This window comes from Ammospiza caudacuta, chromosome 7 (assembly GCF_027887145.1).
Source record: "Ammospiza caudacuta isolate bAmmCau1 chromosome 7, bAmmCau1.pri, whole genome shotgun sequence".
NCBI lineage: Eukaryota > Metazoa > Chordata > Aves > Passeriformes > Passerellidae > Ammospiza > Ammospiza caudacuta.
In genome coordinates, this window is record NC_080599.1 from 6,128,868 (window position 1) to 6,154,838 (window position 25,971).

At 51.1% G+C, this 25,971-nt stretch overlaps 2 pseudogenes; one reads left to right on the plus strand and one right to left on the minus strand.

Annotated features, from left to right (window-relative positions):
- LOC131560133 (zinc finger protein 850-like) overlaps positions 1-25,261 on the plus strand; it is a 216,258-nt pseudogene extending 190,997 nt beyond the window's left edge.
- The window catches only part of LOC131559605 (zinc finger protein 11-like), a 912,004-nt pseudogene that overhangs the window by 303,825 nt on the left and 582,208 nt on the right, over positions 1-25,971 (minus strand).

Below are 25,971 nucleotides of genomic sequence, written 5' to 3' on the forward strand. Positions count from 1 at the left end.
ATCACACACTGCTGGGGCACATTGCCTGCCTGCATGTCACAGACATCTTTTCATTAAAATCCTTTCATTAGGATTTTTCCTGCTGAAGCTGAGAAGTTTCAGCAACAAATGTAAACAATGGTTATCTGCTGCTGTGGAATGCAACAAGTGGATCCATGATTGGTCTCCTGTGGATGTTTGGATGTACTGAATACTCACGGCAGAGCTGGCTCTTGCTCTCTGCCGAGACACGGATCTTTGTTATCATTCTTTTCTATTCTTTGCTTAGGAGCTTCTGAGGAAACTTTTCCTTTTCTTTTCTTTTTAGTATAGTTATAATGTAATATATATATATATCATAAAATAATGAATCAAGCCTTCTGATCATGCAGTTAACATTCTCTTCTCTCTCTCATCCGGAAAACCCCTGTGACCACGGTCACGGCTGCAGGATTCGTGCCCGACCCAAGTACTGCACTGATGACTCCAGCATTGCTTTCCAACAAAAACAGGGGAAGGCAAACTGTGTGCAGTTCATGGTATTTTACAGTGTCTAAAACTCGCTAAGTCATTAAACCTTAAAGGTGAGATCCATTTGGAATTAATGAAACGGAGAAGTAGTGCAAGATGGAAAAGGGGAGCATAGAAATAAATTGAGGGAAACATTTCAGATGGTTTCTTTCCATTTTCATTTCATTTCTGGAATGCTGGTTCAGTTTTTCGGTAATCTTCTCCGTAATCCCGTCTGTTCTTTTCAAAAATCTTTCCTGGAGAATGAGGTTGAGCTCCCGTTACAAGATGTGCCACCACCTGCAGCTTCTCTTGGCTTTCCGCACTGTGCATGCAGCAGGACTCTTGCAGCAAAGCAGGACAAAGGTTTGGAGAACTTGACATCTTGTCCTTTCTTTTCCTGGTGGACTGGGGAGTTGTGCTGTGGGTAAGGTTTTCATTGTTACTGTTCCAGGCTAAGAAAACAGGAGGTGGTACCAGGAATTGTTAGGGAATACAAACCTGGCTGAATGCAGAGAAAGAATCTCCAGAGCCTGCAGCCACAAGTGGAGAGTTGTGTGATGATCATTCCAACCTGTCAACAGAAATCTTGAAAATTATCTGGAATGTGAAAATGCTCTAACAGAGGGAGTTTGTTTCTGAGTTCAGTGTAGATGATTCCACATCTGGTGCCTTGGTGCATAAATCAAGAGCACAATCAGTTCATGAGAAGCAGCAGAACAAGCTGAACCTCCCAGAGCAGCCAACTGAAAGACTCTGAAAAGGAAAACTGCAGAGAATGATTTGGTGAACCTTGCCTGGAAGAAAAGTGATCTTTATCTAATAACTACTAATCCATTCCCTCGTCTTTGTCTTCCTTAACAAGGCCATTTGCATCCCAGATTCTCCATGAAGTGCGAAGCCTGAGCTTGTGGAAGTGCCTGAAAGATGCCCTGTACCTCTGCAGGGACACTCAGGCTGGAACAGGAGCCCAAGCCATGTCTGGGGAAGCCTCCTCCACACTGGAATTTGTGCCGTGCTGGGAGAGGAGGAGGAGGGGGAGAAGGCTGGCGCTGTGTGGCAGGAGCAGGAGGATTGGCCGCAGGACATTCCATCTGCGCTGCTGCCCCGCAATGGGCGGCCATGCCCGGGGCTCTGGGCCTGGCCCTGTGTGCGCTGAGCTCCCTGGGCTGGGCTCAGGTTCCCGCTGGGACTGGGCAGAGCCTGGGCTCAAACTGGGGGCAGCAGCAGTGCAAAACGCCTCTGGGCATCTGTGTTTCCTGCTGCTGGGAAGGAGCAATGAAGCGAGTCAAGAAGTTCTGGTTTCTGTTTCTCCTGGTGAATTTTTTAATTTAATTCCACACTGTGGAGGCAATTTCTGTGGTGGCCTCTGTCAGTTTTTTCTATTTCAACAGCTTCAGCAACAGGGCTTTGTTTGAACTCTGCAAATGGCCTGTGTGGCTTTAATTCCCCTTGCCTTAGTGCTCAGGGGCTGGTGGGCATTCCAGTATCTGCTGATCTTTATGACTGCCACAATAATACTGACTTCACTGTCATGAAAGCACCATGGATAGCACCAACTGAAAGAGACATTTGCAGTTTTATGGATAAAATTCAAGTGGCAAGCACAAGAGGGCCAAGAGCAACCATGATCCCCAATTCCAAAGGCAAAGGCAGCAGCAGCCTCCTGCTGTAACCTCAGGGTGAGTCAAACAGTGCTGTAAACAGCTCTGGAATCCGATCCTGTCTTCCTCTGAGGGCTGGCTCAGGGCAGCACAGGTGTGCCCTGAGCAGTCAGGGCTGTGTGTGGGTGCTGGTTGCTCTGCTCCAGAACTGAGCTGGAAAAAGCCCTTGGGAGCCGAGGCAGGAGCAGGCGGGAAGGGGCCGGGTCTGCTGCTGCTCCTGGCCGGGAGCCCCGGCTGGGCCGGGCCGGCGCCCCCTGCGCTGCGGCTGCTGCTGCTGCCAGAGCCGGGCGGGACTCGGGGACAGGGAACGGACACGGGGGGACAGCAAAGGCCTGGCGGCTGCAGGGATGGTGGCGCTCGGGCCAGCACCAGCACAGAGCTTCAGCCCGCAGTTAACCCCAAGGGAAACACTGTGGAAAGGCTCCATTTCAGCTGTTCTGCACTCGTGGCTGTGAAATGACTGAAATGAAAGGAGAACAAGCAGGGCCCGACCCCTCCTCCTTTGGGAGGAGCCCCAGGCCTGGGGCTGTGAGGGGCTGTGAGGGGCTGTGAGCGGCTGGGAGGAGATCTGGGATGGGCCATGATGGGCTGTGAGGAGCTGTGGGAGGCTGTCAGGGACTGTGATGGGCCATGATGGAACTGTGAGGTGTCATGAGGGGCCAGGAGGAGTTTTGAGGGGCCATGAAGGGCTGTTGGGGACCTTGAGGGGGAGACGGTCTCTGAGAGGCTGTGGGAGGCCAGGCACGTCATGGAACAAAGGATCCATTATGACACTGTGGAGACAAGGAGAATGTTGTTGGCTGTACAAAAGCTCATGGAACCAAAAGGCCATTGTGACATTCCGGGGCCTCATGGAACCATGGAGACCATTACGACACTTCAGGTCCCAATGGAACCAAGGGGCCGTTGTGATACTGCAGGGCCTCATTTAACTAAGGTGGTCATTGTAACACAGCTGGGCCTCATGGAATCAAGGGGATCGTAGTGGGGCTCTATGAGACCACAGGGACATTCTGACTCTCTGGAACCAAGGAGACCACTGTGACACTGCAAAGCTCGGTGGAACCAGGAACTCATGTAACAGTGAGAAGCCCAATGGAATCAAGAGGCCATTCCATACTTCAGGGCTTCATTGAGCCAAGGTGCCCTTGTGACGCTGCTGGGCCTCACGGAATCCTGGAGACCATTATGGCACTTTGCGGCCTTGTTGAGTCAAGGGGCTCTGCAGGGTCCTGTGGAACCAAGGAACTCCTTGTGACACTGCAGGGCCTCATAAAAGCAATGAGACTGTTCTGGCACTCTGAGTCCCCATGGCACCAAGGGGCCAGTGTGACACCACAGGGTCTCATAAAACCAAAGCAATTGTGACACTGCAAGATTTCATGGAAGCAAGAGGCCAGTGTGTCACAGCCATGCCTGTTGGAACCAACGGTTCATTGTGATCCTGGGGAGCCCAACAGAACCAAGGGGCCATTGTGGTACTCTGCACAGTGCCCTGGAACCAAGGAAACTATTTTGACACTGCAAGGCCTCATGGAAGCAAGGGGCCATTGTGCCAATGGGGACCCAAAGAGACCATTGTGACATCACTGGACTTGGGGAAACAAAGATCTGTTGTGATACTACGGGGCCTCATGGAACCAAGGGGCAATTGGGATGCTGCAGGGCCCCAAGGATCCAAGAACATGGAAAAGTTCTGGTTGGCTTGGCCTGACTGGTCCAGCTGACCTTGGCATGTTGAGGGTTGGTTCTCATCTGACCCTAAAACCCTGAACTTCTGTGCTTTCCTTCCTGTGGGAAAGAACTCTTCCACTCCTCCAGGGGTTCATGGCTGAAATTGGGATTCCACATCCAAATTCAGTTATATCAAAGGATGATTCCTGTATGAAGCCTGCCAGAACAGACAGCTCTGGATGGCTTTGGCATCTTGGCGGCCACCTCTTATCTGCCTTCAAAACACTGGGGGGCTGTGCTTTTTTTTCCATGGAAAAATCATCTTTCAAGTACAGGTGTTCATAGCCAAAATTGGGAATCTGCCTCCAAAATTCCTTATATCCAAGGACAGCTCCCAGACAAAAGCTGCCAGGACTGTCTAGGTTTCCTTGGCTTCCTGAGGGCCAGCTAGCTCTTATCTGCCTTTGAAACTCTGGGGCTCTGTACTTTCCTTCCTATTGAAATGAACTGTCATTCTTCTCCAGGTGCTCATGGACAAAACTGGAATTTGGCCTCCCAAGATCTATCTACCCAAGGACTGCTCCCAGACAAAAGTTGCCAAGACAAACAGGTCTGGCTGGCCTTGGCCTCCTTGGGTCTGCCTCTAATCAGCCTTTGAAACACTGGGGCTCTGCCCTTTCCTTCCTGTGGAGAACTGCCATTCTGTTCCAAGCAATCATGGCTTAAATGGAATTCCACCTCCAAAACTCCACAAATATCCAAGGGTTGTTTTCAGACAAAAGCTGTAAGGAAAGACAGGTCTGGCTGGCCTTGGCCTCTGGTGACTGCCTCTGATCTGCCTTCAAAACCCTGGGGCTCTGTGGGTTCCTTCCTGTAGAAAAGAACAGTGCCTCTTGTCCAGGTGCCCATGGCCTCTAGCACATGAGCACTGTATAGGGCTAAAGGAGCTCTGTGCTCAGTGGGGTGGAAACTGAGGACAGCAGAGGAGAGCCCTGGGAGGGACTGAAGGGTGCTTTCAGAGTTGGTGAATAATTCTGACAAAGTAGAGAACAGCCTGAATAGAAAAAATCAATGCCAAGGGTGGCTGGGGAGGCCCAGATTGGGAACAAGGAGAAAGGAATTTCCCTCCCTGGGCAGGGCTGTGGTGCAGCACATCTGCAGCAGGAGCCTGAAGCAGCCCAATGCTTTGTGTGGAGAGGCAGAGGCAGGCAGGAGGCAGAGCTGGGTGCAAAGAAAGGGCCCAGCCAGGTGGGGCAGCCGGGGGATGCCGACAGCCTGAAGGGACAGAGGCGCAGGGCAGGGACACCGTGGGACAGCCTGGGCTGCACAGGGCACAGGGATGGGCAGCAGCTGCAAGACAGCCCTGCCAGAGCCAACTTGGGCAACACTTTGGCCATGGCTGCTGGGACTGGGCCTGAGGCCACGAGGGGACAAGTGACCCTTACAGGCCTGGGGCATCATTGCCTCCTTGTCCCTGCTCAGCAGCCTGGCAGGGGCTGCCCCATGCTCCTGCCCTTGCTATTGCACATGCCCACATGCCAGTGCCCATCCTGGGACGAGCCCTGAGCAAGGAGGGAGGGACAGGATCTGCCTGGCCAGGGGCTAGGGCTCAGGCCTGGGCCCTTTGCATCCCTAAAACACATCCAGGTGATGTGTGCTCAGCACCAGAGACACCTTTGCCTTCTTTGTCCCCAGCTGTGATCACTGCCTCCAGTGTTCTGCACTAACTGGAACTTGGGGACACTTTCTCAGTCGTGTTCCTCAGTGGGAACCATTAAATCTTCAAGATGTTTAAGAGTTTCAATTTAATTTTGAGTTCTTGAGAAGTTTTTGAGCACTCTCTCAGGGACTGAGTCTGATGGAAACAACACCAAAGTCCCAAGAGGTTCACTAAAGTCCTTGGGCTGTGTCTGTGCTGCTGAGCTTTAAAGGAACAACTCTTCCCAGCACCAGCTCCTCTCCCAGCCCAGCAGGGCTGAGGGCTCTGCCTGCAGGCACTGAGGGGACATGAGCCAGGCAGAGACAGGCTGAAGGCAATCAGGATTGGGAAGACATTGAGCTGAGACTTCACCTGGGGAAACATTTTCACAGCCCTGTGCATGGTGAGTGTGTGGGTGCAGGGCAATGTCCCCTGTGCTCCTGGAGGGATCTCCTGAAGCCAGCACACCCCACAGCCTGGGGGATGTGTCAGGAGGACTCTCCCAGTTTCTCTGTGGCACAGGAGCAGGAGGAGGAGGATGTGCTGCAGAGCAGGGCTGCCCTGGGCACCATCAGAGGGACAGGGCAGGACGGCTCCTGCTGCCAAGGACGGCTGCAGGGGGTGAAGCTGGGGCTGCAGCCAGGGCTGCCCAGGGCTGTCCTGCAGAGTAGCTCCTGCAGCCCTCAGGGCTCTTGGCCAGCCCAGGGCATGTGCCACCTGCCAGGGGCAGCTCTCAGCCTGCCTGGCAGCTCCCCATGGTTGCTGCAGGGAAGAAGTTGGAGGTGGAAGGAGCCACCCCCATCAGGGCAGATTCTTCCTGCTCTGGAGATGGTGCTGTATGGCCCGGGCTGCTCTCAGCTTTCTCCTAAAGGGAAGGGAAAGGGGCTGTCATCTTTGGCTGTGTCACTGAGACTCCTGCACTGTCACCCTGGGCATCAGCAAATGGGCCTCAGATCTCCCTCAGAAAGTGCCTCCTCAGCCTCCTCTCCCTATAGACAGCAGCACCACCACCTTGGCTTGCAGCATCCCTGTTTGTCTGGCCTGCCCTTAAGGCCCTGCTGCCAGGGAGATGCCCCTGTGCAGTGCCCTGTGCTGGGAGGGGTCTGCAGGGCAGAGCTGAGCCCCCAGGGCTGGGCTGGGCTCTGGCAGCACTGGCAGGGACAAGGCTTGGATAGAGAGAAACAACTCCCAGTAGGCACAAATCGAGGCAGCAGAGAGCCAGACCAACCCTTGGCATCCCTCCCTGTCCAGCTGTGTAGGGAAAGAGAGAAGGGCTTAGATAAATTGACTTTTAAACTGGAGTCTTTAAAAACTCGACTTAATTTTTCAAGCTCAGTTTAAGTTGGATCACCCTGAACTAGAGGGAGGTGGAATCGGCAAAGTGCACCTGTGTGGGGACCAGCAGGTCTGACTGCAATGGGGCAGAGGGAGCCCTGTTTTCCCTGTGGGCTTCCCCAGGGTTCAGGCTGAGAGCAGTGCTTAAGATGAATCAGTAAATCAGGAGCATAAACCCAAGCTCAAGAATAAACATATTGAGTGAAGTTTCCCCACAGGTAGAGAAGTAGTTTTGAGGGAATTCCTAAAATAACCCTATAGGGTTGATTCCAAGAGCTTGGTCTCAGCTTTTCAATGTCTTGTTTCTACAGTCCACAATGCCCAGAGTTAGGAATGTCCAACAGCAGCTGCATCAGGCACTTCCTCCTGCTGGCATTGGCAGACACGCGGCAGCTGCAGCTCCTGCACTTCTGCCTCTTGCTGGGCATCTCCCTGGCTGCCCTCCTGGGCAACAGCCTCATCATCAGCGCTGTAGCCTGCGGCCACCACCTGCACACGCCCATGTTCTTCTTCCTGCTCAACCTGGCCCTCAGTGATCTGGGCATGATCTGCACCACTGTCCCCAAAGCCATGCACAATTCCCTCTGGGACACCAGGAACATCTCCTACACTGGATGTGCTGCTCAGCTCTTTTTCTTTACATTCTTCATTGGAGCAGAGTTTTATCTGCTGACCATCATGTGCTACGACCGCTACGTGTCCATCTGCAAACCCCTGCACTACGGGACCCTCGTGGGCAGCAGAGCTTGTGCCCACATGGCAGCAGCTGCCTGGGCCAGTGCCTTTCTCTATTCTCTGCTGCACATAGCCAATACATTTGCCCTGCCCCTGTGCCGTGGCAATGCCCTGGGCCAGTTCTTCTGTGAAATCCCACAGATCCTGAAGCTTTCCTGCTACAAATCCTACCTCAGGGAACTTGGGCTTCTTGTGCTAAGTGCTCTTCTATTCTTTGCTTGTTTTGTGTTCATTGTTTTCTCCTATGTGCAGATCTTCAGGGCCGTGCTGAGGATCCCCTCTGAGCAGGGACAGCACAAAGCCTTTTCCACCTGCCTCCCTCACCTGGCCGTGGTCTCCTTGTTTCTCAGCACTGGGTTTTTTGCCTACCTGAAGCCCCCCTCCATCTCCTCCCCATCTCTGGATCTAGCCCTGTCACTTCTGTACTCAGTGGTGCCTCCAGCCCTGAACCCACTCATCTACAGCCTGAGGAACCAGGAGCTCAAGGAGGCCCTGAGAAAATTGATTGTACTGTATTTTCAGAAGCATTTCAGAACCATTTTCTGATGCAGAGCCTTCAGAATGTAACTCTTTAGAATCTCATCCTTTTTTCCCCTATGTCTCTGTTTTTATTTTGTAACTTTTTTCTATTGTTGGTATGTTTTTTACAAAATACTGCAGTATTGAACTTAGCATTTCTACATTAATATCTACCTTCTTTTTAAATATGAAGACTTGCAAGAGGCTTTTTCCCTTGAGATTTAAATAAAAACAAGTGCTTGCCCTGACCTGTGTGCCCGTAATTCTTCCTGAGCCCTTCTCTTTCCCTGCAGGGGCAGTGCCTGTGAGCAGGGCTGCAGGGTAGAGACTCCCAGCACAGCAGCACAGCCAGGGATAATGGCTCTGGCTCTTCCCACATCTGCTCTGCCCAACTGCACCCTGTCCTTGCCAGTCCTGCTGTGGCTGTAAGGCCGGAGTGCTCCTGCAGCTTGGTCACTGTCCTGCTGTGTGTCCCTGCTGTGGCCACAGGCTGGGCCAGGCCGTGGGCACTGCTGGGACACAGCTGGGCTCCAGCACAGCAGCCCTAGCAGCAAAGGGCATCTCCTGAGGGCAGGGCAGGGAGGCTTTGCTCCCCTCCAGAGCTGCTATCAGCAATGTGCCCCAGGAATGCCCTGGCACAGCTGAGCCCAGTGCCTGGGGCAGGGGCGGAGTGTGCAGGGGGGGCTCACAGCAGTGTCCTGGCACAGCCAGAGCTCCTGGTATGGACCTGAGGCAGCAGCAGAGCAGGGCCTGGGCTGTGTCTTTGTTCTGGGGCAGCCTGGGAAGGTGGCCCAGGGAAATTGTCCCACACCAGCCCCTGCAACCACCATTGCCAGCACTGGCCTCTCCCCACCTGCAGGAGGTTGTTTGTCCCTGCATGGAGGGACACCAAGTGACCAGGCCAGCAGGCCATGTTTGCTCTGTGCTGAGGAGATCTCAGCAGTGCATCATGTGTGTGTGGGGAGATGAACCCCAGTGAGCACAAACACCATCAGCAGCACCCGGGGCTGGCACAGTTCCAGTGGCACAAACAGGGCCTTGAGGCCACTTCACTCTGAGAGTAACGTCCTCTGGGCAAACACCTGAATCCTTTGCTGGGTTGTGGTTAGGACTGCACAGAGAGAAATATCCCAGGCAGGGAGGCTCCCAGGAAAAAATGCCCAGGGCAGCCATGGAGTGCACAAAGGGACGTTGGATAAAGTGAGGGTCTGAGGGGAGAAATCAGAGCTGCCTCCCTTCTGAACCAGCCCGAGGACCTGACAGGGCTGTGCTGTGTTCTGGGCACTGAGCTGACGCTGAGGGAGGTGTAAAAGGCCTTTGGTGTCAGGGCTGTTGAGAAGGCTGGGCAGCGTCACTGTGGGACCTCTCTCGAACCCCTTGGAAAGGCCAGAGCCATCCCAGAGGGTCCTGGGCACTTGGGAAGGGCAGACATGGAACCAGTCTGCAAACAGGGCAGGGAGGGGGACTGGGAGAGTCACAGCCTGCTCAGGCTCAGCAGGGAAGGGGATGTGGCAAATCCTCCTGCAGCCATTCCAGGCACTAGCAGGACAGGGAAGGGACTGCAGAACCCACATGGGAGGGAACAGAAGGGGATGTTGTGTGCCCAGACTTCAGCCAGGCCTGGGACAGGGTCTGCTGTGGCCTCCTCAGAGCCAGACTGGAGAGAGCTGGGCTGAAGGAGTGGAACAGGGGCTGGGTGGGAGTTTGGCTGAACAATGAGGGTCAAATGTCATCCATGGTACAGAGTCCTCTTGGCGGCCATGCCCTGGTGACATCCCTCAGTGACCAGCCTTTGACCACCACTGTGGAATATTTCTGTCATCTCTAAAAGGGCATGAAATGTACTTTCAATTCCTTTGTGGATGCTGCCAAATTGCAGGGAGTCTGTGACTGAACTCGTCTCATTAATGGTGACTGCAAAATGTAATTGGGCAAGCTGACTGAGTTGGGGAAATTTATCTTGCCATCAGGTGCCAAGCAAGCCACAAGGAAGGGCAGAAAATACGTATGCTTCAAAAGAAAGTCATTTCAATAGGGTAAAACCCCAACCCAACGAAAAAATGAAAAACTCAAACCAAATCAAAAAACCCAAAGCAACACCCACCCACAACAACACAAAAACCCCACAAACAAACCAACCACAAAAAGAAAAAGCCACAGAAGAAAAGCAAATCCACAGGAAATCTCCTACTAGCAGAAAATGTTAAACCACCTTGTGGCATGCAAGGATTCTGCATGTGTAGGTGCTGTTTTGAAAGAAAAATGTCTTAAAAAAGAAATTATTCCCTACCTCCCATGTCCCCCCGCTTCTCTCAGTTGATTGCTGATCATGGTGTGACATGGAATGGAACATCACTTGGGTCAGTCCAGCCCAGCTGTCCCATCCTTGTTCCCCAGGAACACTTGCCCACCCCAGGCCCATAGGTTGGGGGGGTTGCAGACACCTCATACTGAGACAAGGACAGGAGAACAGAACAACATTTACTCTTGTCAAGGACAGTAGAACAGAACAGCCTTGGAGGAACTGATTAAGGATGTACCTCTGGCAAACAGAAGTCCCAAGAAATGCAAGCACAATGCAGCTCAGCTCTGCAAGGCTGACAAAACAGAAGTTATGCAAAACAATAATATTGCCCTTACTCAAAAGGGGATCAAGGAACAGCCATCTAAAAACGACTCCAGATGTTGAAGACAAAACTCAAAGAACCATGAAAGGATTTGTGATAAGGGGTGCAACAATGTCAAATAAACGCAAAGGAAGTGGGGATAGCTAATGGATACATAATCAGTGTGAGTGATAAAAACTCTGTTCATTTGATGCTTAGTGCACTCGAATGGAGGAAGGATGGCCCAAGTGACCACCATACTGTAATAAAGAATACCTGCTTTCAATTACTCAAAGATGTGTTCAAAAGTTTCTATCCACTGGATTTCAGTATCAGTGGTGTCCTTGATTCCATTATGCCCCACAGTTTCACAATGGCCCCTTGGCTCCATGAGGCCCTGCTGCAGAACAATGGATCCTTGATTCCACTGGGTTCCGTACTGTCGAAATGGCCTCCTTGGTTCTGCACTGCCACAATGCTCTCCTCGGTTCCACCAGGCCTTGCTGTGTCACAGCAGCCCCTTGGTTCCATCAACTACCAGAGTGTCACCCTGGTCTCTTGTCACAATGGACAATCGGTCAGAAGCAGCCCTGCTGTGTCACCATGAATATTTGGTTCCGTTGGGCCCCAGAGTGCCACAAGGGTCCTTTGGTTCCACGAGGTTCCACAGCATCATGATGGACTCCCTGGATCCGCAGTATCTCCATGGACCATTGGTTCCATGTGACCCTGCTGTGTCACAGTGGTTCCTTGGTTCCATGAAGCCCCACTGCATAACAAGGGAATCTTGCTCGCATGAGGTTCTGTACTGTCACCATGGCCTCCTTGGTCTGGACTGTAACAAGGGACCCTTGGTTCCATGAGGTTCCATAATGTCACAATGGTCTCCTTGGTTCCACAATGTTCCCTGATGTCACAATGGTCTCCTTGGTTCCACAAGGCATTGTTTTGTCACAATGGACCCATTGTTCCATGAGCTTCCACGGTCTGCTGTGTCACAATAAATCCTCAGTGCCATGAGGTTCTGTGGTGTCACAATGGTCTGCCAGGTTCAACAAGGCCCTGGAATGTCACGATGGCTGCTTAGTTCCAGGACCTTTCACAGCATCAACAATGGTCTCCTTGTTTCTGCAGTGCTATTATGGACCCTGGTTCCATGAGGTCCCTAAATGTCACTGATCTCCTGGGTTCCATGTGGCCCTGCTGTGTCACCACGGCCCCTTGTTTCCATGAGTTTCTGTACTGTCAGCAATGATTCCTTTGTTCATCGAGGCCCTGCTGTGTCACAATGGACCCTGGGTTCCATGAAGTTCTTCAGTGTCACAATGGCCCCTGGATCCATGAGATGCCACAGTGTCACCATGATCTCCTTGGATCCACACAGCAATAATGGACCATTGTTTCAGCTGGAATAGCTGCTATTAAAGCCCAGGGTAGGGAAGCAAAAAGGGCATTTGCATGGTATCCACAGATGTTTAATTCAGCTGTGCGGTGAGATGTTCAGGGTTACAAGGCAGGACTCCTGAGGGGAGTCCAGGTTTCTGTATCTCCAGAGGAAGGGGCTGATCAGTGCCATGGGGGCAGTACAAAGATGGCGCCAATGGGGGAATAGGGAGGGAGTGGCTGAGGGACACAGAACAAGGGGAAGGAGCCAATGGGGTCGAACAGCTTTTGAGGGAAGCTTCTTGTGTCTGCCTAACCCAGGGAATACCTCTCAGGGTCTCCACAGCTGCAGAGTGTCAAAACGGCCCCTTGGTTCTTTTGGCTTCCTCAGGATCCCAGTGGCCCCTTGGCTGCATGAGGCCCAACTGTGTCACACTGGCCCCTTGCTTCCATTGGGCCCCACAGTGTCACAATTGTCCCTCCCCTTAGTTCCGTGAGGCCTTGCAAAGTCACAATGGACCTCTGGTTCCATGAGTCCCACATTGTTCCATGAATTCTTAGTTCCATAGGGACATAACATCCTTAGTTCCTGTAGTGTCACAATGGTCCCTTGGTTCCATGGTGCCACACAGTGCCAAAATTGTCCAACAGGGCCTCATAGTGTCACAATGGACTACCTGGTTCCATCGAGACACAAAGTGCCACAATGGCCCTTTGGTTTCACAAGGCCTCAAGGTGTAGAAATGGCCTCCATGGTTTCCTGCAGCCATGCTGTGTCACAATGGACCTGTTGTTCCATGATGCCTCACAGTGTCACAATGGTCTCCTTGATTCTGCACTTGAAGAATCTCCCCTTGGTCTCATGGAGCCCCACAGTGTCACTATTGTGCCCTTGGTTCAATGAGGCCTTGCTGTTTCACAATGCTCTTTTGGTTCCATGAGGCCCCATGCATCATAATGGTCTCCACGGTTCCATGAGGCATTCCTGTGTCACACTGGCCTCTTGTTTCCATGGGGCTCCCGAGTGTCAAAATGGTCCCTTGCTTCTATGAGGCCTTGAAGAGTCACAGGGGTCTCCTTGGTGCTGCAGTGTCACAATGGATCCTTGGTTCCATGGGGACTCACAATGTCAGAAGGGTCTCCTTGGTTCCATGGGGCCCTGCAGAGCCCCTTGATCCAACAAGGCCTCCAAGTGTCATCAAGGCCTCCAGGATTCCATCGGGTCCCTGAATGTCACAATTGACCTTTGGTTCCATGGGGTCCTGCATTGTTCCATGAATCCTTAGTTCCATGGGGCCCTGGTGTGTCACAATGGACTCCTTGGTTCCATGGTGCCACACAGTGTGACAACTGCCCCTTGGCCTGCCAAGACTCCACAGTGTCACAATGGTTCCTTGCTTCCATGAGGGCTTGTAGTGTCACAATGGTCTCCATGATCCCATAAGGCCTTGCAGTATGACCACAGACCATTGGTTTCATGGAGCCCCACGGTGTCACTATGGTCCCCTTGGCTCCACAAGGCCCTGAAGTGCCACAATGGCCCTTTGGTTCCACAAGGCCTCCAAGCATAAAAATGGCCTCCATGGTTCCATGAGGCCTTGCTGTGTCACAATGGACCTTTGGTTCCATGATGCCCAGAGTGTCACAATGGTATCCTTGGTTCTACAGTGTCAGAATAAACCCTTCTTCCCATGGACACCCACAGCATTCACTGCAGTGCCCTTGATTCCATCAGGCCCTGCCATACTCCAATGGCCCCTTGGTTCCAGTGGGTCGAAAGTGTCAGAAGAGTCTCCATTGTTCCATGAAGCCCCACAATGTCACTGTGCTCCCCTTGGTTCCACAGTGTAACAATGGACTCCTGGCTTCATCAGGCTCTTCAGTGCCAATTGTCTCCTTGGATCTGCAGGGTCACAGTGGCCCCTTGGCTCCATGTGGCCACGCTGTGTCACAATGGCTCATGGTTCCATGAGGCCACACAATTTAACAAGGGACCCTTGGTTCCATCAGGCCTTGCTGCATCACAATGGACTTCTGATTCGATGAGCTTTCACACTGCCAGCAGCAGTCTCCTTGGTTCTCTAGTGGTTCTCATGGAACCCTTTGTTCCATGAGGTTCCGCAGTAGAACACACTCACCTTGGTTCCGTGAGGTTCTGCAGTGTCACAATGGACCCATGGTTCCACCAGGCCTTGCTGTGTCACAATGGCCCCTTGGTTCCAAGAGGTTTCTCAGGGTCACAATGGTCTCCTTCAATCCGCAATATCACAATTGTACATTGGGTCAATGTGGCCCCAATGTGCCAAAATAGATTTTGTTTCCATGGGGTTCTGCTGTGCCAGAATGGACCCTTTGTTCCATGAGTTTGAACAGTGTCACAGCTGACTGCTTGGTTCTGTGAGGAACCACTGTCACCAAATGTCTGAAATATCAGAATAAGGCTCCAAACATTATTTTGGTGTTTAAGAGGGCATCATTTATTCAGGCCTGAGATCTGGTGAGAGATAATCCTAACATCACATGGACATGTAATTCTATCAGTGTCTTCCTTATATACAGTCAGAATTTACCCATTTCCAAAAAACCCACTCCAAGTTCCCAGATTCACTCCTCGTTTTCTCAGTCCCTGCACCCTTGAGCCAGATGTCTTCTTCTCCTCTTCCAACCACCCTTGCTGGGAAAGCAGCCCCTGCATGCCTTGTTCCTGTGCTGAAAGTTCACAGGCAGGGTAAAAATGGAATGTATAAATAAGTATATTTATGCAGATGTATATATATATAAATGTATAAATAAGTGCATAATGTAAGCAATAAATGGCTTCTGCTTGATCATACTGGTTAGTTGTATGGAAGTCCTGTTTCCCAAAATGGGTGCCTGGGAAAGAGGGATGGTTCTTTTTCATAAAAGGAAAGCACTGAGCCAGGAGCAGGAGACAAGTGACCCTTACAGGCCTGGGGCCTCATTGCCTCCTTGTCCCTGCTCAGCAGCCTGGCAGGGGCCGCCCCATGCTCCTGCCCTTGCCATTGTACATCCCCACATGCCAGTGCCCATCCTGGGAAGAGCTCTGAGCAAGGAGGGAGGGACAGGATCTGCCTGGCCAGGGGCTGGGGCTCAGGTCTTGGTCCTTTACATTCCTGAAACACATCCAGGTTTGCTCAGCACCAGAGACACCTTTGCCTTCTTTGTCCCCAGCTGTCATCACTGCCTCCAGTGTTCTGCTCTAAATGGAACCTGGGGACACTTTCCCAGTTATGTCCCTCAGTGGAAGCCATTAAAACTTCAAGAAAGTTCAGGCTTTCAGTTTAACTTTGAGCACTTCAGAAGTTTTTTGAAGACGCTCTCAAGGACTGAGTCTGATGCAAACAACACAAAAGCACTGAGAGGGTCATTAAATTTTTCCTAGTCCAGTTATGGAGAAAGATTTAAAAGAACTTTTCAGAAATACAAATTTTTTTTTTTAATGGAGGTATTTTTTTTTATTTCTACTTAGAGCAGAGGTGATTGCAGCATTCTGTGATTGATATTGGCCCAGGGTCTCTCCTCAGCAGCTCTGGCCTGCTCACAGAAGCTGTGCCTGGAGCTCTGACCCAGTGTGGACAACCTTGCTACACATTGCCCAGCCCCATCCTGTCTGTCCTCACTGCCCTGGGCCCTGCTGTGCTTGCAGAGCTGGCTGCACCCAGCCTGAGAGGGGTTTCCCCTTTTGTACTTTTTGCAGCCATCTCAAACTACTAAGTTTCCCCACTCCAAACAGACACACTGCTCAGGTGTGTGCCAGCCCCAGGTGCCACCAAAGGCACTGCAGAGCTGCCCTGGGCCAGCTGTGAGGGTGAATCATCAGCCCAAGCTACACTGGGCCCCTGCAAGGGGCTGTGGCCATGGGCACTGCACTGACCCCACTGCTGGGTTTGGCTGCCACGGCCACCGAGAGAAATGAAACTGTCCTTGGAAACACTGGGGAGGACTGGGACATACTGGGGACAATGGGGCAATTGCGGGGAAGACTGGGGACACTGGGGCATCCTGTGGATGATATTGGGGGGAACTGGGAGGGACTGGGCTGTACTGGGAGGGACAGGAGGGGCACTGGGGTTGAACTGGGTTCTACTTGGGATGAACTGGGCTGTACTGGGGATGTACTGGTCTGTACTGGGGATGAACTGAGCTGTACTGGGAGGGACTGGACAGGTTGAATGGGCTGTTCCCGCCTCTGCCGCATCCCATTTGCCGAAACACCCGCCCATCACCGCCCAAAGGCAATCAGCGCCTGGTTTAGGACCTCAGTAGTGGTGTCTGATATTGGCACCACCTTTTTTTGCCTACAGGTCCCGTCATGCCCCGCGGCCCAATTGAGCCCAATTGGAGCCGGAACTACAACACCCGTCATGCCCCGCGCTCCACAGAACCCCGGGATCTGCTCCCCCTTTGTCTCTTTAGTGTCCGCCAGACCCTCCAGGATCCCTCAGTGCTCCCTCAGCGCCCATTCGGGAGCCCCCAAAAGCATCCCTGGATCCCCTGAGTGCTCTCAACCCCACAGATGCCCGGTACAGCCACTTCTGGAAATTCATCTCCTCTCATCCCCTGCGGCCCCATGGCCCCTCAGAACACAGTCCCACGCCTAAAACTCCTGCTGTGCCCCACGCCCTAAAGAGCCCGGATAGAGCTCCCGGAGCTCCCCGCAAGTGCTCCCGAACAGTTTATGTTTACCCGAGGATCTCAAGTCGCGGCTCGGATGCAGAAGTGTCTGCCAGGAGCCTTCCCGGACCCCCAAACCAAGGGCTGGAGCCACTTCTGGGACTACGGCTCCCATCATGCTCTGCGGCGCATGTCCAGCACTGTTTCAGCCGGGACTTCATCTCCCGTCATGCCCCGCGCCTTCACTGAGAGCCATTGCAGCTGCACCTCGAACTCCCGTGATGCTCCACGGCCCCGTTAAACTGTATTAGACCCGCGCCTATAACTCCCATCAATCCTCACGCCACTGAAAGCCCCATCAGAGCCCCCCAAGGGCCCGCCCAGACCCCAAAGGGCCCCAAATTACTTGACCTGCAAGGGCCCCCCTGGACTCCCAAGTGCTGCCCCCGACCCCGAACTGTCCCTTGGAATCCCTGAGTGCCCCTTCAAGTGCCAACCCGGCTCCCCCAAGTGTCCTCCAGACCCTCAAGTTCTCTCTGAATTCCCTCCCCAGACCCAAAACTGCCACAAACGTGCCCCAGAAAGTTCTCCATGGACCCCGAAGTGGCCCCTTTTACCCTTTCTGTGAAAATGAAAAAAAAGATGACAAAAGGATTGAAAATAGGACTAATTACCATAAAGATAGAGAAATCAATAGCACACTGGTTAATGAATTGATGAAGGGAATTGTGTTACTTAGAACCAATGACCAATAAATTTTTTGCTTGCTAAAAAAGTAGGGATTTTTTAATATAAAAATTTAAATTTGGTAATACAAATATAGAATAATACTATTATAAACAAGAAAAATTAGTTATCATTTGTTAATTCATTACATTTAATTTTAAATGAAAATGCATAAATTTTTTATGCTTTGGGATTTCATTCTGTAGGACACGGTCCAAAGATCCCTCATCTGCCTCACGACCACAGTCACGGACAGAGATTGAAGCCCTCCCTAAGGACTGAGACTGAGACCCTTCAAATTCTAACCCAGGGGTGCTGGCCTGACTGGAGCGGGATGTCTGCCATGGGAAGCAGGATGTTTCCCATAGGAACCAGTCCTGAAACAACGGGCCCCGCTCACTGCTGGCACCGGTTTGTGCTGTTCAGAACTGAACTGTCTGTACCTGTTCCCAATGGATTTATTCTCCACTGTTCCCTCCATGTGCCGTCCTGCTCCCTCCCGGCGCTAGATTATAAAAGAGCCCTGAGTTAACCAAAGACTTTGAGATTCTCCCCGATGTGACCAGATGGATCTATTGACCAGACCACAAGGATTTCATCTCTCTGTTGGTAGCTATTCCCCCAACCCAGCCCTCCTTTCTCTCTCATTCTGTCCTTTATCTCCTCTCTAATCCTTCTGTTACATCTGCTGTGGGTACTCACTAAAAGGTGCATTTATTTTGATTGAAAGTCCCCTGCTGTGTGTCTTTAGGTATTGGAAAATAATGATAAATAAAGTACACATAGTTCATAGGATAAAACGTAGATACCAGCTCTGGGATGGAGACTGTGCCTCTGTCTGACCTGATGAAAAGATCTCGGCAGGCCAGAGAAAAAATTGTCAACGGAAGGAGACCCAGACATCAATTTGATCATCACAGGCCCAATTTTATTGATCAGTACGGCGGGTTAAATACAGTTAATAATGAGCTTCATACATATTGCAGAAGTTGAGCTCAGGATTGGTCAGTTACATATCAGCACCTACGCCTACTTCTGCATTCCTATGGTTCTACTTTTGATACTTTTCACATATTCTCAGGATATATTCAGGGCTAATCTCTACTCCCTCTCCTCATGTTGCAGCAAGGTCACTGCTGACCTTTCCTTTCAGCTTGCTGACTGCTGACTTTCCTCCCTCAGCTTAACCAGCGGCATTATGTCAGTATGGCCTTTTTCAGCTAACCAACTATTAATAAATCTCTCCACAGGAATTAGGAAGGGCAGACTTTGGCCTATTTAGGATGCAGATTTGGGGAGTACTGAATCAGGCACTGATTTTTATTAAGGAAAACATCCCTTAAAAACAAAGGGGTCCAGCAAGGATGGACACATTTCAAGAAAGTAATCTAAAAAGGGAAAGAGCAGCCTGTGCCAGTATGGCAAAAGATGAGCAGGTGAGGAAAATTACTGGCCTGGCAGGGCATGGAGCCTTTGTGGGAACTCAGGGAGAAAAAGGACCAGCAGCTCAGGAAGTGTTTAAGGATGTCGTTAGGTTATACAGAAAGAAGATTAGAGAGGTTAAAGCTCCATTAGAATTCAATCTAGTGGCTTCTGTGAAGAAAAAAAAAGTGTTTTTATTTAAAAATTATAGCAAAAGAATGGAGAAGAAGAACCTCTACTCTTTATTGGATGCAGTGGAGAATATAGTAACTGAAGATAAGGAAAAGGCTGAGCTACTTAACACCTTGTTTGCATCAATTTTCAATATTAGGATAGGTTTACCTCAGGACAAGTGTTCTCCTGAGCTTGTAGATGGGCACAGGGAGCAGAACAGGCCCTGGAATCCAGGAGGAAGCAGTTGCTGACCTGCTGAGCCACTCAGATACTCACAGTTGTATAGGATCAGATGGGATCCATCCTAGGGGGATGAGAGAGCTGTGGATGAGCTCCCCAAGCTGCTCTCCATCATTTACCATCAGTGGTGGCTCAGCAGGGAGGTCCCAGAGGACTGGAGGTGCCAGTGTGCGCCCATCCCCAAGAAGGGCTGGAAGGAGGAGCTGGGGAACTCCAGGACTGTCAGCCTGACCTGGGTGCCCGGCAAGGTTATGGAACAGATCACCTTGAGTGCCATCACAGGGCGCCCACAGGATGGCCGAGGGATCAGAGCCAGCCAGAGGGGATTTAGGGATGGCAGGTCCTGCCTGACCAACCTGGTCTCCTTTTATGACCAGGTGACCCACCTGTGGATGCAGGAAAGGCTGTGGATGTTGTGTACCTGGAATTCAGCAAAGCCTTTGACTCTGTCTCTGACAGCATTCCCTGGAAAAGCTGCAGCCCACAGCTTGGGCAGGTTCCCTCCTCGCTGGGAGATTTAAGAGCTGGCTGGAGGCTGGGCCCAGAGAGTGGTGGGGATGGTGCTGCACCCAGCTGGTATCCAGGCACTGGTGCTGTTCCCCAGGGATCTGTGTTGGGCCCAGTCCTGTTTAATATATTCACTGGTGATCTGGGTGAGGGGATCGAGTCCACCATTCACAAATTGCAGATGACACCAAGCTGGGTGTAAGTGTGGATCTGTTGGAGGGCAGCACAGGAAGACACAGCCTTAAGCTGCACTAGGGGAGGTTCAGGCTGGACAATAGGAGGAAGTTCTTCACAGAAAGGGTGAGTGGGAACTGGAATGGGCTGGCCAGGGGGGAGGTGGCAGAGTCACTGTCCATCTCCAGAGGTACTTAGTGGCATGGTCTGGGTGACAAGGCAGTATGAGGGCATTGGTTGGGCTTGATGATCCCAAAGGTCTTTTCCAGCCTATTTGATTATGTCATTCTCTGATGATTGGGACACTCTGGGGCTATTGTGACACTGCAGGGCCTCATGGAACCAAGGGGACATTTGACACTGCAAGACCTTGTGTAACCAAGGGGTTTCACCATTTTGCCACTGCAAAACCAAGGAGACCATTGGGAGACTCCAGGGCCCAGTGGATCCAAGGGGCCGTTCTGACACTGTGAGGCCTCACGGAACCAAGGGGCCACTGTGACACGATGCGGCCTCAAGGAATCTGAAAGAATGTTGTGACACTGTGTGGCCTTGTGGAAACAAGGAGTCCAGTGTGACACTGAGGGGAGTTGTGGAAACACAGGGACCATTGTGACAGTGTGGGACCTCATTTGACCATGGGGCCATTGTGACACTCTGGGGCCTCATGGAACCAAGGGGCCACTGTGAAACTGCAGCACCAATGAGAACATTGTGACACTGTGAAGCCCCTGGAACCAAGGAGTCCATTGTCACATTTTGGGGCCGATGGAATGAAGGAGACCAGTGTGACAGTGCAGGGCCTGGTGTAACCAAGAGGCCATTGTGACACTGAGGGCCCCCTTGGAACCAAGGATATCTTTGCAGAAGACACCACAGTGGGTATGAGTATTGATCTGCTGGAGGGTAGGAGGGCTCTGCACAGGGCCGTGGACAACCTGAATCCTGGGGATGAATCCAAGGAGGTGAGGTTTGACAAGTCCAAGTGCTGGGTCCTGCACTTTGGCCACAACAACCCCTGCAGTGCTTCTGGCTGGGGACAGAGTGGCTGGACAGCAGCCAGGCAGAAAGGGACCTGCAGGGACTGATGCACAGCAGCCTGGACATGAGGCAGCCAGCCTGCCCAGGTGGCCAACAAGACCAATGGCTCTTGGCCTGGATCAGGAATGGTGTGGCCAGCAGGACCAAAGCTGATGTACTCAGCACTGATCTTCCCCCAGCTCTGCACACAGACATTGCTACTTCAGCTCCAGAAAAGAAAACAAAAGAGGATCACTGCAGAAAACTTTGCTGGGAGATCCTTTAGCTCCTTTAAAGACACCAAGAGCACAGCCCCTCATTGACACAGTCTGTGGGCACAGGGAAGGTGTAGAGAAACAAAATGAGAAATGGCACAAACAATGCTTTTACTTTGTGGACAATAATAAAAACTAAAACCCAGGGAAAAAAAGAACAAATCCAAAAGAGCTATCAAAGATTATTTATATTACAGATTACTTATATTACAAATTATTTATATTTCTTGGCCTGTCCCGGCTGCAGCCCCAGCACTGCCACCCCCAGGGCTGTGCCCGGCCCCAATAGCACTCAGGCCCTACAGCAACACCAGGGCCACCAGGGCAGCGGGGCAGGGCCACGGCAGCAGCACTGGCAACTGCTGGGCCAGCCCTGATCTGCCCCCAGCTCTGCACACAGACATTGCAGCTGCAGCTCCAGAGAAGGCAGCAAAAGGGCATCTCTGCAGAAAACCTTGCTGGGAGATCCTTTAGTTCCTTTAAAAGCTACCAAGAGCACAGCCCCTCATTGACACAGTCTGTGGCCACAGGGAAGATGGAGAGAAACAAAATGAGAAATGGCACAAACAATGACATTTATCTGTGGACAATATGAAAGAAGTAAAGCAAAAGAAAAAAAATCCACAAACAAAGAAACAGGAAGTATCAAAGATGACTTTTATTATAAATGATTTGCAGAAATTGGCCAGCAGTTTAATGTTTCTGAAACCATCCAGTCATCAGTGTCCTCACTGCAGCCTTAAGCTCCTGGTTCCTCAGGCTGTAGATGAGGGGGTTCAGGGTGGAGGCATCACTGAGTACAGAAGTGAAAGGGCCAGATCCAGAGATGGGGAGGAGATGGAGGGGGGCTTCAAGTACGAAAATATGCCAGTAATGACCAACAGTGAGAGTATGGCCGGGTGAGGGAGGCAGGTGGAAAAGGCTTTGTGCCGTCCCTGCTCAGAGGGGATCCCCAGCACAGCCCTGAAGATCTGCACATTGGAGAAAACAATGAATACAAAACAACCAAATACTAAACACATACTGACAGCAAGATTTCCAAGTTCCCTGAGGTGGGAATTTAAACCGGAGAGTTTGAGAATCGGGGGAATTTCACAGAAGAACTGGCCCAGGGCATTGCCATGGCAGAGGGGCAGGGAAAATGTATTGGCTGTGTGCATGAGAGCATTGAGAAAGGCACTGGCCCAGGCAGCTGCTGCCATGTGGGCAAAAGCTCTGCTGCCCAGGAGGGTCCTGTAGTGCAGGGGTTTGCAGATGGACACGTAGCGGTCATAGCACATGACGGTCAGGAGAGAATATTCTGCTGACATAAAGAAGAGAAAGAAGAATACCTGAGTAGCACATCCTGTAGCAATTTCAAGTACTGAGCTCTTTAATTTTGTTTTTTTCTACATGCTCTAGTGGCCCCCTTAAACACTACCTGCGGGACCTGACCCTCCTTCCAAAGATGATACCTCCTCTTTTTATTCTTAAGTTCCTCCAAAATCCTCTTACCCATCCAGGCTGGGCATTTACCTCATCAACTCGTCTTTTGGCACACAGGGAGAGTCTGTTCCTGTGCCCTCAAGATCTCTGTTTTGAAGCATGCCCACCCTTCCTGAACTCCTTTGTTTTTAAGGGCTGCTTCCCAAGGAACTCTCTGAATAAGTGTCCTGAATAGACCAAAGTCTGCCCTATGGGAAGTCCAATGTAAAAGTCTTATTGATGTTCATCCTGATTTCAACAAATTTTGGGAGCTCTATAATTTCATTATCACTGTTCCCCAAGTGACCTCCAACCACCACATCTCCCCCCAGACCATCTCTGCTTGCAAACAACAGATCTAACACAGTCCCTCCCCTGCTGGTCTTACCCATCAGCTGTGACAAAAAATTGTTCTCCAAACCCTCTAAAAATTTCCTGGACTGCCTTTTTTCAGCTGTATTGAGTTCCCAGCAGATGTCTAGCAGGTTGAAGTTGCCTACAAGAACAAGGGCTGATGATCCAGAAACATTCTCTAGCTGTTTATAGAATGAGTTGTCCAGCTCTTCTTCCTGGTTGGGTGGACAATAACAGACTCCCAGTAGGATGTCAGCCTTGTTGGCCTTCCCTCTAATTGTCACCCACAGGTATTCAGCTTCATCATCGTTAGTTTCAATACCTGTGGTGTCCAAAGCCTCTCTAATATAAAGGGCCACCCTTCCACCCCTTCTCCCTTTCCTGTCTCTCCTGAAGAGCTTGTAGCCATCCAGTGCAGTGCTCCAGCCATGTAAGTCATCCCACCACATTTCCCTGATGGCAATTACATCACAGCTCTGCTGTTGGACCATGGCTTCCCAACTCTTCTTGTTTGTAGCCCACGCTGCATACACTGGTATACATCCACCCCAGCTGGGCTGATTTCACTCCTAACTCAGGCTTACCACTCTTGTGCCTGCTTCCAGACAGCCCAGCTGCATCCCCTTCCCCCTTCAAACCTAGTTTAAAGTTCTGTCAAGTTCTGCCAGTTCATGAGCTAAAAAGCTTCCATCCTTAACTGAGAGATGGAGCCCATCTGGTTCCAGCAGGCCAGGCGCTATAAAAGTTGCCCCGTGATCAAAGAATGCAAAATTCTGTCCATGACACCAACCCTTGAGCCACTGCCTTAGGTTGGAATTGGGTGTGTGTATTCTATTCCTATCTGTGGAGCAGTTATCATCTGTTAATTGGGCAGTTTACATTGTATCTTCAACAACTAATCCTCCCACCAGGGCAATATCTTCTGTTAATGGGCCACTGAGTCTCATTGCATGACTGATAAAATTACATTATCCCACTGCGAGAAGCTCCACCCACAGTGAGGAGCCAAGCATTCCTCCTGGATATAATCTGAGATTTCGAACACCACAGTGACTCTTTTCCTACTGGATTCCTAGAGGAGCAGCTTTCTTCTCCACTGGATTCCCAGAGGAAGATCAGGCCCATCTACACCACCACTGGACCTTCAGAGGAAGACTACACCCTTCTACAAGATCACTGCTCAAACAAAAGCACATCTGTCAATCAAGGAGTACTGCAGCCACACTTTAATGGAACTGCTACCAACACCCTGACCCACAGGGTGTCAGGTCATATTTTGACCCTGCCAGTGGGTTTTTTTGTACTATTGCACTTCTATTTTTAATTTTCGTACTTAAGAACTGTTAATCCAATTCTCATATCTTTGCCTGAGAGCACCTTAATTTCAAAATTATAATAATTCCGAGGAGAAGGTTTTTCCAGTTTCCATTTCAAGGGTGGCTCGTGCCTTCCTTAGTGGACGCCTGTCTTTTCAAACTGACACAATGCCCTGGGAAACTCAGGCAGGTGAGGAGGAAGTCAGTGCCCCTTTCCCCCTCTCTCCTGCTCCATCTCCCAGCCCAGCATGGCCCCTGGCTGCAGGACAACCCTGCTGCCAACCCCGTCCTTCTGGGGATGCACTGGGGGGATGTCCTTCCCCTTCCCTCTGGCATGGAGGCAAATCCCATCCTCTCCTTGTCCTTCCTCCCCCAGACAAGGAGGATGGAAACCAGGGAGGACAAATCTCCGTGGCAGAACCTTGTGGAAGAGAAGCCCTACAAGTGCTTGGAGTGTGGGAAGAGCTTCAGGAAGAGCTTATACCTGATCAGCCACCAGATGATCCACACTGGTGAATGGCCCTACAAGTGTGAGGAGTGTGGGAAGGGCTTCAGCTACAGATCCAACCTTGTGACCCACCAACACATCCACACTGGAGAGAGGCCCTATGAGTGCCCCAAGTGTCAGAAGAGGTTTCAGACCAGCTCAAATCTCCTCCTCTACCAGCAGATTCACACCAATGAGAGGCCCTTTCACTGCCCTGACTTCAGGAAGGGCTTCAAGCACAAGTCTCACCTCACCACCCACCGGCACATCCACACTTGGGAGAGGTCCTATGAGTGTCCCCAGTGTGGAAAGAGTTTGTCCATGAGCTCTCACTTGACCAGACACCAATGGAATCACCAGTAAGGGAAGCCCTGCAAAGGCCCCAATTGCAGGAAGAGCTCTGTGCCCTGCTCCAGCTCCATCTTCCATAGGAGGATCCATGTTGGGCAGAGCCCTGGTGACCTGCATTCAGTGATCTCTGCTGGGAGGACACAAGGCTGGTTATCCTTTTGGTTTTGCCCCAATTTCCTCTTGATTTTTCTTTATCACTTAAAAACACCTAAAAAAGGACTAAAAACAAAGAAATTTATCAAAGATGTTGAAAGTTCCATCAGTTCACAGTTACTTGAGCAGGAATTTATGGTTTTGGGACACATTCTGGAAGATTTGTGGAGTCTTGGGGGACTTCAGGAAGTGTTCTCCATATCTTTGCACTCCCAACTACAGATGGATTGATCTGTCACCTCAAAATGACTCAGTCCCACTGAAAACACCTCAATCTTACCCTCAAGGGGCTCAATCCCATTACAAATTGCCTTGTTCAGACCTCAAAAAAATACAGTCCCATGCTCAAATTACTCAATTCCACAGCCTCCAGGGTGAGATGGGATTGGATACAGACTGGGTGAAGTGGGATCCAAATTTGATGGTGTGGGATGGGGATTGTGGGGGGCTGCGTGTGTGGGATGTATTTTGATAGTAAATAAAACTTTCAGAACTATTGGTTTCTGTCCCATTCATTTTCCATCAGTTCCAGTTCTGTTTTTCAGAGTGTGAGCTTCTAGGCTGATTTG